This window comes from Corvus moneduloides, chromosome 5 (genome assembly GCF_009650955.1).
Source record: "Corvus moneduloides isolate bCorMon1 chromosome 5, bCorMon1.pri, whole genome shotgun sequence".
In the NCBI taxonomy this organism is placed as follows: Eukaryota; Metazoa; Chordata; class Aves; order Passeriformes; family Corvidae; genus Corvus; species Corvus moneduloides.
The window spans coordinates 40,264,639-40,278,669 of record NC_045480.1 but is presented as its reverse complement, the minus strand read 5'-3'; the positions used below and the strand labels follow the sequence as shown (position 1 = coordinate 40,278,669).

Genomic DNA, 14,031 nt, shown 5'->3' with positions numbered 1-14,031 from the left:
GCTTTCTGGGAGCTCTACCCAGGATGTTTCCTTGGCCATGAATAACTAACTAGTTTTGAAAACAGCATTGCTCTATTTCAGTTGCTGAGCAGGTGGTCTGTTAAATCTTAAAAGTTATGTCTGTTAGTTAAGTGTTCATGTAAATATTTCATTAAGCTTCCTGGCTTACAATAAGCATTGCTTAACACTATTTTATGCACCACACGCTGCAGAAATCATTCTACCAAGGGGGGAAAAAAGATGCGTGAGATGTGAATAACTGCAGTTGTGGGAGGGGAGGGTTAATATCAAAGGGAAAAAATATCATGAATTCTAAGTTGAATGTGCTTAATTAGGGAAGATACATCTTGTTTCAGCTCATCATCTTATAGCCTAGGCAAATAAGCTCACGTCATCCCTATATTCTCTTTCTTATAATCTTATTCAATTTTTTCAAAAATCTTTCCTTAAAAAATTACTTTATAAGTAGCTTAAGAAAAGTATAGGATACATTTTTCCAAAACACCTTACCATAAATGACTTTATTTCTATATATTTTGTTAAGACAAAAGATTATTAATCTCTTTGTGCTGCAAAGCAATCAAGATAAAAAGTCTTAACCATGAGCAACTTTTAGCTGTTGAGATGTTAACAGTCACTCCATTTGAATTTCTGTGAAGTTAAGGGATCCCATCAGGTTCACTGTTGCTCTCCCAGAATACTACCACTTAAACACTACCAGAAGTTGCCTAGTTTCTCTGTCAATTTTGCAAGCGATCATCTGTTTTATTTCCTGGCATTCCCCTCTTGGCAAGTGATTTAAATCATCCTAAGATGCAAATAAAACACAGGATATTAATTATACTTTGAACAGCATTTTTATTCTCGTTTTTATTTTTTTGTTTATAACATTGGCAAAGGAAACCCTTCCCTCAGAATTTTAATGATCATGCTCTCAGATGTCTGTTATTTTATTTGTTCCTTCATGAAATAAAGAAATTATCCTATTATTAGCCTAAAAAGCAACACTGCCTGCCACAATTCTTACTTGTTTGTCAGCACAGAAGAGTGTAATCCACTGGCCTTGCAATAACGAAGTTTTCTATACTTCAACAGTATTACTGTAGAGATGGTGAGGCATAAAGTTGTAATTTAGAGACCCAAAATAGGCTTCACTTCCTATTTAACTAAAGGTGAAATGGAAAAGTAATATCTGGAGAAAAGAAAAACGGGTTATTTTTTCCATTTCTAGTAAAGCATCTGCATTCTCTCTGTGCATTTAAAGTAATGCAGCAAGAACTGTGACGCTCGCACAAGGAATTACAGCCACAGTAACGCATGAAGCACCATTATGGACCTGCATAGCCAATACAGCAGCAAAGCATGGATAACTTTCCAGCTCTGCAATGACTGTTTCCAGGGAATAAAAGCAAAACTCATACAACTGCAGTCCTACACAGACCATAACACTACAGAGTAAAGCAGAAAGGGAACTGGAGAAAGCTTTGAACTACTAATATTACTACAGTAGTATTTAAGTAAGAAGATAGGTCTGAGGCGAAATTATTAAAAGTGAGAGCAGAATTCTCTTTTATGAACCTCCTAAACAAAAATTATATATTACAATAAAACATCATTTCCTAAATAATGCTTAATATTGTTAAATACAGACAGGCTACCTGGCTCAGAAATATCTCCAGACACTAGCAGGTAGAGCTGGTACAGTCTCTACAGCAAGCAAGCACTAAAATTCCTTTGGCTTCAGAAGCGAACATCTAATTCTTCTACAGATTAGCTCCCGATTTTCAGATTGGGCACCAAGAAAATGAGAGAATGACACAATGAAAATGCACATCTGTAACTAAAAAAATAATAAAAAATCTAAAAAAAAAATAGCTCCAGCTTCAAACAGGACCTATGTAGCTAAAGAAGGCATAAGCCATATAAGCCATATCTCCAGGGTAACATTTAGCTGCCTAACTACCAAAAACACTTTTCCCCCATTGTGTATTCAGCATGCACCATAAAATGAGGTTAGAGCTCAACAGATAAAAACGTCATACAGCTCTGATTTATCCCCAGCACATCAGAATCTTGAGCAATGGTTCTACAGAAAGAGGACAGAAAAGTATGGAGAAAGGCATTACATGCAGCTGTAATACATACCCACAAACACCAAAGAAACCTGCAGAGGTAACTGGGGTCTGCTGTAACAGCCAAAGTAGGCAACAGTGCCAAGGCATTACTACCCCTGTGATCAAGAGCTCAAATCGATGGGGCATTTTGTCTACACTGTTGTCACACTAGCACCTCAACCTGGCTTCAGCGGGACACACCTGCCTATCTGCCTTCACATCTCAAAATCACACAAGCAGTATTGTTCTTGTTAACTAGCTCCTTGTCATCCTCTCTCATTAGTATTCACATCTGAATCACATCCTACCAGATTAATTCTTATTTTATTTTTTAGGATGTCACTTTTCTAGCCTAGACTCTGAGTATCACCTCCCCATTGCACAGTCTGATTCCTCAGGTTTCAAGCATTCATCTCCTCATGATTTTTGCTCCCTTCCCTATCACTTTCTCCTCCTTGGTTTTTTTTCCTCAGGACTTTTACTTCTAAGCCGCTTTCTCTCCCAGAGCTCCTGGGCAGCAGGCAGCATCAGTTTGTCTGCTCACATCCTCATCTCCCACAGCCCAAATGACTCACATTTGTGATTTCAGAGTAATCCTCCTTTGGCCCAGCCATGAAATGTTACAGAGGCTTTAGCCAATAAAGTCTAAGTCTTCTGAGCATAAAAACAGGTGTTTTTGAGGTCTACTATTTTCCACGAGCAAATAAATCTTCTTAGGAAGGGGAGAAACTCTTTCCTTGAACAAGAATCAATCTATTTTATTTCAAGGCCCCTATACTGAAACATCAGCGTCTGAGAGTTTCAAAAAGTATTTGACAGTTATCTTCTGCCTGCCAGCTCAGCTCTCTAACCTTGCTAAAACCTTCAAAAATTTCTACTCAGAAGACTAGCAGACATCACACAGGGAGTTTAAAGCCCAACACAAGGCATAAGTAACAATGACCAACAACATATATCAAGAAGAGCTGACTTTAAATAGATGATTAGGGTAAAAGAAGGGTATTCATAATTTATCACATTACATTCTTCAACTATCATTTCAACTATCTATTTCAGAATTTTTACCTAAGAAAATTCCTTTCTAGTTTTTTAGCAATTTAAAATTTCTACATGTTGAAATCACCTCTTTAGGAAAAACGTTGTTATCTCCAAATTGTTTTCACTTTGTTGTAGTTGTTGAAACTGGTTGTTTCTGTTTGAAAAACCTTTCTCCATACCACCATGGACAGAGACACGCATCTGCTGTCAAATATATTTTCTATGATATTGGTGCATTCACTTTTTCTGAACGTTGTTTTAGGAAAATACTACAGAAAATAGTTTCCATGCTCCATGAATTTAGTTCCTTGCTCTGACAGGCATCTCATGATCTTTATGGAACCTTCTTCGGAAATCTCTGAGATGGTATTTTTTATGCAGTAAGATATAGCTAGACATAAAATTCCTTCAATTGGGAGGCTATTCTATTGATTAGAAATCCTACTTTAATTTCTAGAATAAATTTATACACAGCCAACAAGGTTATTTGCTCTGCTATCAGCATGCTCTTATTCCAGGTAATTCTTTCCTTGTGATTATCCCCACACATTTATAGAGTATTTACTCTATAAAATTCATCTTGCCAAAGAAGTCAAGCTTCCAAATAATGATACGATACAAGTCAGAAAAGGTTGACAGTGCATTTTGTTTCTTAAAAACAAAATTTATCTTATTTAGAGTTTAGCAATGAAAACAGATATATAAGCACAGCTGAGGCAAAGGGGCCTTTGATCTGTCACACTTCCTTATAGTGGCACTCTCCTTGATAAATAAATTCCTAGTACCTTTTCCTAATTTTCTTTTACCATTATGCACAGAAATATCCCTTCCTACAAAAGCAGTTTAAGAACTTGATTAACACTGACGTCAAAACCATAATCCTGCAGTTCCTTGGATTAGTTTCTCCCCCTTTAAAAAAAAGTACACTGCCCTGTTAATGCCTAATTAGCTAGCCGCCTCACTTCACAGCCAATCTGCATTCAAATTCCACCTTAATTTCCATTTCCATACTTCTATTCCTTTTCCTGTAGGCAACTGGAACCAATTGGTGTAAAACATGGCACTCAAAGAAGTTTTTAGACAAACCTAGACTTTTAGTGTTTCCCATTCCCACTCCTGGAAACATCTCTGATGAACTTTGTGATCGTCCCCAATACCCTTAGCAGGGTCTAACTCAGCTTGACAGTTTCTCTGTGCAGGCTCCTGTCTTCAGTCCTAAGGCTCTGAAAAATGCAGTTGCAATGATGAACACAATCATTCTTTCATGAATTCAAGAGTATCTTAATGACAGCTTTTCAGAACACACATATGTTTAATCGTGGTTTAAAAAGAAGTAATTATAATGGTTACAGCCTTTAGAAGTAGTCTAAGCTCTGAAAGGCATATACAGAAACGCTGGTGGCGATTCTGGGAAAAAAAATTAGTTCTATTCCATTAGGTACAACATCGCCACAGGCAATCAAAAGGACTCCCTCAGTTTTTGTTTTGTAACAATTACCATTACCTAGATTCCTCACAGATGTTTAAGTAGTGTTGTAACCTGCGCTGTAGCTTATTACTACTGACTAGTCCTTTAGCTGAACAATAATCCCTTTCAAGTTTTAAAATAAAAATCTAACTTGACTAGATTTCACAGGTCATACATTACATTTAGTATTCCATAGCACAAAGACAAACAAGGAGGCAAGAATCACGTGCTCTGTAACAATTACATTTTTTCATTCCTACATATTTAACAAAGAATTTTCATCACAATTTTAGTCTTTAAAATTCCCATTGCAAATAAAGATGGTTTTATATAGTTAAGACTATACAATAACATCCCATTTGCATCCCAATAACAGAGCACAGAGAGACAGCAGCAAGTGGGGAAGTACAAATTATGCCTTGCCCATCTTCTTCCAGGCCCACTGCAAGAGCAATCAGCCCATTAAGGGATTCTCTCCACAAAGCCAGAGGACCACGGGGCAGCAGAATGACAGGCAGGAACACAAATTAGGGACTTGAAGGAAGGGAGGCCACACCCACACTCTTCCAGCACAGTCCCAAAGAGGACCTCAGTCACACTGTCCAGTTTTGAAATCCATCACAAGCGCCCACGGGTGCGGGATGTACCATGAGACGTAAGGAGGGACATTTGGGGATTGCACAGGACTTGCTACGGGATGTTTACAGGGCAAACCAAAGGCAGAAACGGAGATGGATTTACAGGATTTGGGGAAGAACAAGCACAAGGTAACAGAGGAGTAAGTGGATAAAAAGGGCCAGTTGCATGCAAATATTTTGGTGGTTGGTTCACTTGCCTGGTTGCGCACTGCCCTGATTAGCATAGTCCGCCCTATCTGCTTATTAAACCCCTTCCAGCTCTTTTCTGGGTGAGTGGCTCTGCTCATCCTGCATGTGAGCACAGGGGCCTGATGACTGCCAGCCACCAGAGAGACTGGGGCAAGTGACTGAAAGTGTCAGCCTGAGCTGGGCCATGGGAACACCTGTCTGCAGTGCAGCACCTGGAGCAGGTGTGGGAGCACAGTCACTGTGTGAGTGTACTGAGAGGATGTGTTCTGCCTGGCTGCTGGCTGGAACTGGCGCATGGACCTGTGGCAGTCTCACCCCTCTCAGGCTGCAGAACTGGCCCAATGTTTTCCTCCAGCACAAGGGAAGAAAAGAGTTTTGAAAATTTAAACACAGCACGTGTTTGAAACAAGATTTTCTTTTCATGTTCCACACATAGTGATCATCATCCTTCATTCTGTATCTCGATTCTGTTCCTTTTTCCACTGTTTTTCCACTCTGGGCATTTCATCCACTTCTATCAATCTTACCATAAATATTTTCTCTCCTCCTTTTTGCTTCTACCCAATACCATTACAGATTTTATCAGTTTGTTCTCCTTTAGCTTGCTTAGGTCTTTTTCCATTTCCAAAAATCTTACCTTTGTCTTCCCCTCCACAAAATTCTTTTTATCCTTTCCTCTTTAAATTCCTCAACCACCCTTTCAGTAGGGATAAAAACCGCCCCTTACACATTCTATCACTTCCCTTCAGCATTCTTTCCGCTGGCCAAAATTCCTTCTTTGTAACATTGCCTTCCACTCTCTTTCAAAGCAAAACACATGCATTTGAAATCCTCTTGTTCATAGTTAAAAAAAACACAGCTATTTTCAAACACTTACTGACTGAACAGGGTTTGCATTAAGGTTTTTTCACAGGAGGACAGAATAGAATCAGCAGACTAGTACTATCAATGCTGCTCAAAAGACACAAAAAGATGGGAAAAAGTTACTCACAAAGTGCAAAGGACTGTTCACATAACAAACTTACCAAGAAAACACTCAGGGGTTATCTACATCCTGTCTCCTCCTCCACTCTGTGTGGTTGCAGAAGAATAGAATTCAACAGAATTTAATTTCTCCGGCTTTGCCCTACCTTAAGTCGCCCACCTTGCCAACTTCAGCTTATCCATGTAAAATTGCAGAGTTGCATTCAGTTCTTCACTCTAGTAGGAGTTTATCAAAGAGCTTTTAACTTTTTGAAGCATTTTGCCTCCAGTAGACAGTCAGTCCCTTCCTCCCAGCTCCACAGAATACTGCCTCCCACCGGCTGTGAAGACCAGCATTTGAGAGGCATGTGGAGGTGGGATTAATTTGGCCTTTTTGCAGGTATGACACCTTCCAGCCAACACCTCATGTCATCTCTTAGGACTTCCTCTAACCTAAGGTACTGAAGTTACTGTCTGATTTTCAAGGAGGTACTATATAAACAAGGAACTTCCACAGTAAACACTTTCAATCCTGTAGAGTTATGTTTATCAACTTTATGGAAAAGCATCTGTCTCCACAAAAACTCATACCCATCAGATGGCTCTTTAATGGCCATTTACCCACACAGAGAGCAAGCACAGACAAGGACAATTTGATAGTGACATTGCATAAAGAAATTTTCTACATGGCACTGAAATTATTAGTACTCACCAGAGAAACAACTCAGTCACATTAGCTGATCTGTGCTTGGCTGCACTTGGCAGACAGACCTTAAATAGAGAAGATCACACCACTGTGAGGAGATAGTGAACATCTTTGGAAGGGAGTTAGCACTCAGAAGCCATGCTGTCGGTTTCTCTCCAAAGTAGCAGCACAGACCCTCTGAGCCTAAAGCAGCAATGAGGTAAAGTAGCACATTATCCACCACAGGCCAGGAGGGCAACGTGCCTGCATTCATAGATTACACGGCAAGGACTGATGCCAGTTTCACACATTAGAACTGTTGAAGTACAAGGTCTTCCCTTGGGAACCATAATCATCTCTTTCTTATGATGACCCAAGATCAGGGAAGCATGATTAGATTTCATCCTGTTACACACTGCTTTGTTGCTAGCACGCTGGACTTCCACTGTGCAGCTTGCTTCTGAGCAAGAGTTTTTCCTTATTTCCTTACTCCAGTTGATGGCTGCCTCTGTACTCAGCCAACCCCGAAAATCAGAGATCTGGAGTTCACCCCATGTCCTTCTGCTACAGAAAAGGGTACCAACTGATGGTTTCCAGCAATACACCAGGATTAATGCTGCACTCCTTGTTATTCTCCCAGTCTCCTTTCATCACACTTACTAAGTCCTAAAATGTCTTACACAGAACAAAACTTTGACCATGTAGAATCATGGAATATCTTGAGTTGGAAGGGACCTGCAGGGATCATCAAGTCCAACTTCTGTTTCTGCACAGGATACCCCAAAAGTCACACCATGTGCCTGAGAGCACTGGCAGGCTTGGTGCTGCAACTGCTTTTCTGGGAAGCCTATTCCAGTCACCCCCTGGGTGAAAAAAATCTTCTCCTAATATCCAAACTAAACCTCCCCTGACACAGCTGTATGCCATTCCTTCAGGCCCTGTCACTGGTCCCCAAAGAGAACAGATCAGTGCCTGACCCTCCCTCTACTTCCTGTAGTGAGGAAGTTTTAGAAAGCATGTAACACATGCATTCTGTCCTGACAGAAGATAGCTCCAAAAGTTCACTTCCCCACTGGCTAGAAATCTCATCACAGTCCCTATTTTATTACTACTTTAGCTCATGCCAAAATTTTGTCCCTTAGGTTAGGTATGTATTTAACTTGGCTCAGGTTACACCAGTTTCACTTCTGAAGCAATGTATTAATAATTTGCTTCAGCTTTGAACTTTTCCTCCATGCTAAACAAGTTCCTTTGTTCCTTAATACCACTGGTACTTTTTTTTTCCTTCTGGGAAAGACTTCAGAGAAGATGACCTTGGGGAAGGGAGAGAGAAGCCTATCTCCTATGACACCCACAGTCATCAGGCCATCACAATGTAAACTACGCTCCATGGAGGCCAAGGAAGCTGCTCCCATGACTGCAAAGATGGCCTGGCTTTCCCTCACTATGCTTCCGTTTGGAATGTCTTCTCTGCTTTAGAGCGCTAACAGGCAGAAACTGGACAACTGGGATTAGCAAGCTCCTGACCTCAAAGACATTTTCACTCAATGATCCAGCACAACCAAAACAACTCTGACATGCAGAGAAGCTGCACTTCCTCACTGGCAGACCTAACCATACAATGCCACAATGATGACATTTGCACAAGTTCCTGCAGAACCATGATGCATTTCCCTTCTGCAGCATGTCCCCCCTACAGCTGTGTAACACAACGTGAAGTAAAAAATATAACGCAATGCAAGAGATCAGTTAATTATAATACTTCTAGAGACATAAAAAAATAGAGAAACTGTTCCTGTAAGAAAAATAGAAATCAGTCAGTGACCACTACCTCGTTTAAAGAACTTAATTTTGCAATGGAGATAAATAGGCAAGGCAGAATGTTGTTCCAAATGAAACAAGCCTCTGGTTTTTAGACTGTGAAATTCACCTGCTGAACAGATTAGAAGCAATTAAATTTTTCAGTGTTTCAAAGTACTTTGTACCCCACATTGCCCACTATTTTAATACAGTCAAATCGAACATAACATTTTTGAAGAAATCACATTTGACATTTAATTTTGTCTACCTGAAAGTCAGAGACCAGACTTGGATTTTAGTTGCTGGTGGGCAACTGTAGAAACAGTCCCAGTACATCATATTCTTCTTGACCTCCCAGACTTAAATTATGTGTTTTATTCTAATGAAACCTGAGGGTTTGGACTACCATTCTTTGTCTACAAAGCACAACCATGCTGCTACCAATGAAACAAAGTCAACTTGATATCATGCAGTTTGCCTTTGCAAAAATGCATGCAGTTGTGACCAAGATGAAGTTCTACCTCACCCCAAAGCATAAAGAGTTCAGCCAAGCCAGCACAGGGCAGCATCTAACAAGCTGGGGTTTCCCAGTGTGCTGTACTTCCCACCACCGTCCCAAAGCAGGCATGTTCACATGCCAGAGGGATGGGTATAGATGGGTCAGTTCTGGAAGTCATTCTTGTGAAGCAATCTGGCAACAGACAAGCAAAGTTAATGGGAAAAAATCCAGGCAGGAATATTAGAACTCCTCCTCCACATGAGGTATTAGAAATGCTTTCAACACCTTGAAAGCAACACTCCTCATGAAAAAATATTCATTTGATAAGATTATAAAAGAGCCATAAATATAGTGTCATCTTCACTGTAAAATTAGAAACTTTGTTTCTCGATAGTCACCTAGTCTGAAATTAACTTTACACCCATCCACAGCTCAGCACTGCCAAAGCCTCTCACAATACAGTACAAGACCTATTTTGTACACCTGTCCCAAAACCAATACCTGTGGCAGTACCTGTGGCAGTACAATCACCCAAAGCACCTTTAATGCCTCTGCATCCCAAAAATCATTCCATAGAAGAAAAGTTATAAGCAGTACGGAAATACCCAAAGGAGCAGTGAAATTACACTGAATAATACAATATTATCAAACTCCCTACTACTTCCAAATCATGCAACTCCAGTCAATGAGATTTAAGTTTCACTGTATGCCTGGTTGCCAATGAATTTGAAAAAAAAAAAAAAAAAAAAAAAGGCATTGAACCATCAAAATAGCACAGAAAACAAGGTAAAGGTGGCTTACCATTCCTTATTGCTTTAACTTTATCATTAAGTCTACTTTTTAAACAGGTGTTTATCCCTCTTTCCTGAAGAATCTGATATAAATTGCTGTATTATCACACCCCTGCCTGGAACAAAATCCGCTTTTCAATTACCAATGAATTGGAAAAATACTACCCAGCAGAAGAGAGATCCTTTTTTCTGGCTTATGATCACTTGGTTCACTTTAAAGGAATGCACCTCATTAACCCTGATAATTAACAAGGTTATTCTCATCACATTAAAGGTTTAAGTTCCTCTATTAAGTCATTATTTGAATTTGCACTGCTATTAAGATGATGAGACTATTCTGGATTTAATTTCACATAACAAGATGTTTCTCTTTAAAGATCCTAATTTTTTTCAGGTCAAGACATATAATTGCATTGTCTTGTATGCTACATAGAATGAGTTAGGTTGGAGGGGACATGGATCATCTAGTTCCAACCCCTTGCCATGGGCAGGGACACAATTAGCACATCTATTGGATTAAGAAATGTATTACATAAATACAAAAAAAAAAAAAAAAAATAGAAATTTAAAAACTGGAAGGGGTAAGGCAGCAATGCAAACAGGCAGCAAAAACAGCAAACCAGCATCTGGCAGCAGCACGGCTGTGGCAGCAGAAACCAGAGAGAACTGAAAAAGGAGAAGAGGACCAAAATTACAAGGAGATGCATATAGCTTGGGACAGACTACCAGCAAATGTATCGACTCCTAGCTGGACCGGACCAAAATTACAAGGAGATGCATATAGCTTGGGACAGACTACCAGCAAATGTATCGACTCCTAGCTGGACCGTTCCAGTAAGACTCCACAGACTAAAGAGAAACTTCCAATTCCCACGATGTCCCTATGGCAGGGGGTTTGAAACTAGATGATCCATAAGATCCCTTCCAATCCAAATCATTCCATGCTTCCATGTAGCAATACGTATTTGGGGCATTTTTCTCTTAGATCATATGTGAGAACTGTCTAACCACTGAAGTCTCCTAAATATCTACTAAGTGCTTTAATTTTTGCACATAGGTATTCCTAGCATGTGAACTTGCTTCCCCCACAAAAGAAAAGCCAGTTGTCTAAGTCAGACAGTTATTCTGAGAATATTAAAAATTGCAGCAGCCACATATCAACATGCCACATCAAATATAAAAACACAGATGATAGTTTACCTCATCATCCATGCTGACATCATATTAGTTCATGTGCGCTGTAGTTAATAAACACTTGGGAAATCATAGTATGGAAGAATTAGTCACAATTACTTAGAGATTTGATTGTATTTCATTGGCAGCATACCTGACACCAGGGCATTCAAGCACCTTGAATGCAAATATCTAGTCATGGCCAATTAACACCACAGGTTTTGCAAAGAAGTTTTTTTGCACAGAATTCAGTCCTTATGAAATCATAATAACAGCAATATCCTTTAAATGTCAGAAAAGACAAGAGAACTTTCTGTCTTAACATGAGTATTATCACAGTGCTGACTGGGTCAAACAAACACGAAAGCAAACAAGTTCACAGAGCTAAGGTCAAGGTCAGCTGTCAGTCTACAGGAGAGTTTTGAGCACTGCTAGTTTGTCCATCCATGCACCTTAAAAGCTTTCATTCATTTAGCTGTGCATTTTACAGAACTTCATTTTTTGTATTTTAAAGCACCCATTGCTAAATTTTGTCACAAGTGCTTAGCAGTGTGCGACAAACATTAAAGACTTCCCATAAAGAGTGTCAAGAGTGCTGTGAAATATTCAGAATAAAGACACTGTAAGTCTTATCAGCATAACAACTCCCTCAGGAATTATCAATTTGCAAATCTCTCAAACCCCTAACAGGGTTTAAAATGTTGTTAAAAATATAGCAGGGTACCCATGAAAGAGCCATGTATTGCCCCGCCACTCCTTTTTTTTTTAAGTCTAATGCAAGTAACTGTTCTTCAGCAGAATGAAGTCTGAAGTACACACATGAGATTAACAGAGGACATAATGGAGGGCAATATTTAACCACCATGACAGATCTATGTACGTTTGGATGAGACTCCTGGACAATATTAGACAGCAGTAGTGTTTTCACCATTACTAGGAATCACGATCACTGTGTCTCCAATCATACTCTTGTACATTGTTTGAACATTGCGAAATCCACCTGAGTGCTTACAGGTTATCCACATCTTTGTTAGTTAATGCATTCTAGTTTTTCTTCTCAAGTAGTGATTTTCCTATTGAAACCAATAACCCTTGAACAACAAACATGGGAGTTTCGTTGCCGTTCGTTAGTTTCCCTCCTCAGTCAAGATAAACACAGATAAACACAGCATGCGTCTTCTCACCCCCAAACCCAACAGAACTGGGGACAGAACCCCAAACAGAAGTGTTTGTTTTTCAACATGAAGCACAAAGAGCTTGCTCATTTTTTTTCCTATTTTTTTTTTAAACAAACATTGAAAACAACCAGAGTGGCTTTGGCATTGCTTTAATCAGTTTAAACTTAAAGACAGGAACTCTAATTAAAATCGGGAACTCTAGCTGTAAGAAACAGCTAATTAGCTCCCAACTTTTTAACGAAGTACTGTGGTGGAGTATGTATTAGCTGTTCAGTATTAAAAAGGAAATGCTCTGCAAGATAAGCTCATTCTCTCAGGTAGTACATCAGTTTGTCTATTTACTTCAATCCACGCACTGTCAGAGGGATTTAAGAAAACACACAACAATAACTATCAGATTTATACATCTCCATACACACTAAGATAAATGAACTTTGTAGCATTTCGAACTGAGAAGTACAAGGCAGTTCATTACTTGTCTGCTAGGCAATGAAGACAATTTACATCACATTAAAGTATAAGGTTGTGCTTCCTTCTTGTCAATTCGTTCCTGGCCACAACTTGCAAATACAAGAAAGAAGAAGACGGGGAAGAAGTAAGAGAAGGCATTTGACGCTTGTGCTCTCAAGAAGTCCGGACAAAATGTATGGGATAGAGGAAAAGTGAGAACTGCCAGATTAAGAGGAATCTTGTCCAGATAGAGTCAGCAAGATACGCTGACAGCAGTGGGAACCTGAACAACTTCGTTCACATTTCCACAGCTTTTAGTGTCTCGTTTTGTGATGGCTGGTACTTCTATCCACCTTCCCACACACAGAGCATCAACTAAAAAAGAAATTACTTGAAACATGATTACAAACAAAGGCCACGTTCGCCTGCGTTCCCACGCCAGGGTTTTCTAACCTGGGTTCCCTCTTGTCGCGACATCCCACACTTACTCGGAAATCCCTGACCATTAAAGCGGCATTTACGGTGATGTTAAGCGAAGGAGGGTGTGAAGTCGCCCCTGAGGGACGAGGGTAGCCGGGGCCGCTGCCGTCCAAGCGCCAGCCCGACGGGGCTGACGGGAACCTTCGCCCCGTGCCCGCACCCGGCACCGGCCGAGGGGACGGCGGCAGCAGCACCAGCCCGCGCGGCTGCCCTGATGCGCTTCTCCCCCCGAAAAACCCCAAAACAACACAAACAATACCAACAAACCAACCACGCAACCGAACAACCAAACCCCATCCGTACTCCTCCCGAACCAAAAAAAAAAAAAAAAAAAAAAAAGGCAGAACCGGTACCCGCCGGGACCCCGCAGGTGCCGAGCCGAGCCGCCCCGCAGGTGCCGAGCCGCCGCCCCGCAGGTGCCGAGCCGCCGCCCCCCGCGCACTCACCAGCGGCGGTCCGGTGCCTCACGGAGCCGGGTGCCGGGGCGGCGGGTCCGGCCGCGCCCCCCGCCCCATCCCGCGCCCGCCCGCCGCGGCACAGCCGCCGCGCCACGCCCCCGCCACGC

The 14,031-nt window shown here is 40.8% G+C and overlaps 1 protein-coding gene across 3 annotated transcripts in view; it reads right to left on the bottom strand.

Moving 5' to 3' along the window:
- Positions 1–13,991, bottom strand: part of MARCHF1 (membrane associated ring-CH-type finger 1) — a 230,599-nt gene extending 216,608 nt beyond the window's left edge. For all 3 annotated transcript variants that reach the window (XM_032108627.1, XM_032108626.1, XM_032108623.1), the window contains exon 1: positions 13,913–13,991. The gene's annotated coding sequence lies outside the window, so the exon portion shown is untranslated. The remainder of the gene's footprint in view (positions 1–13,912) is intronic.
- Positions 13,992–14,031: the final 40 nt, after the last annotated feature.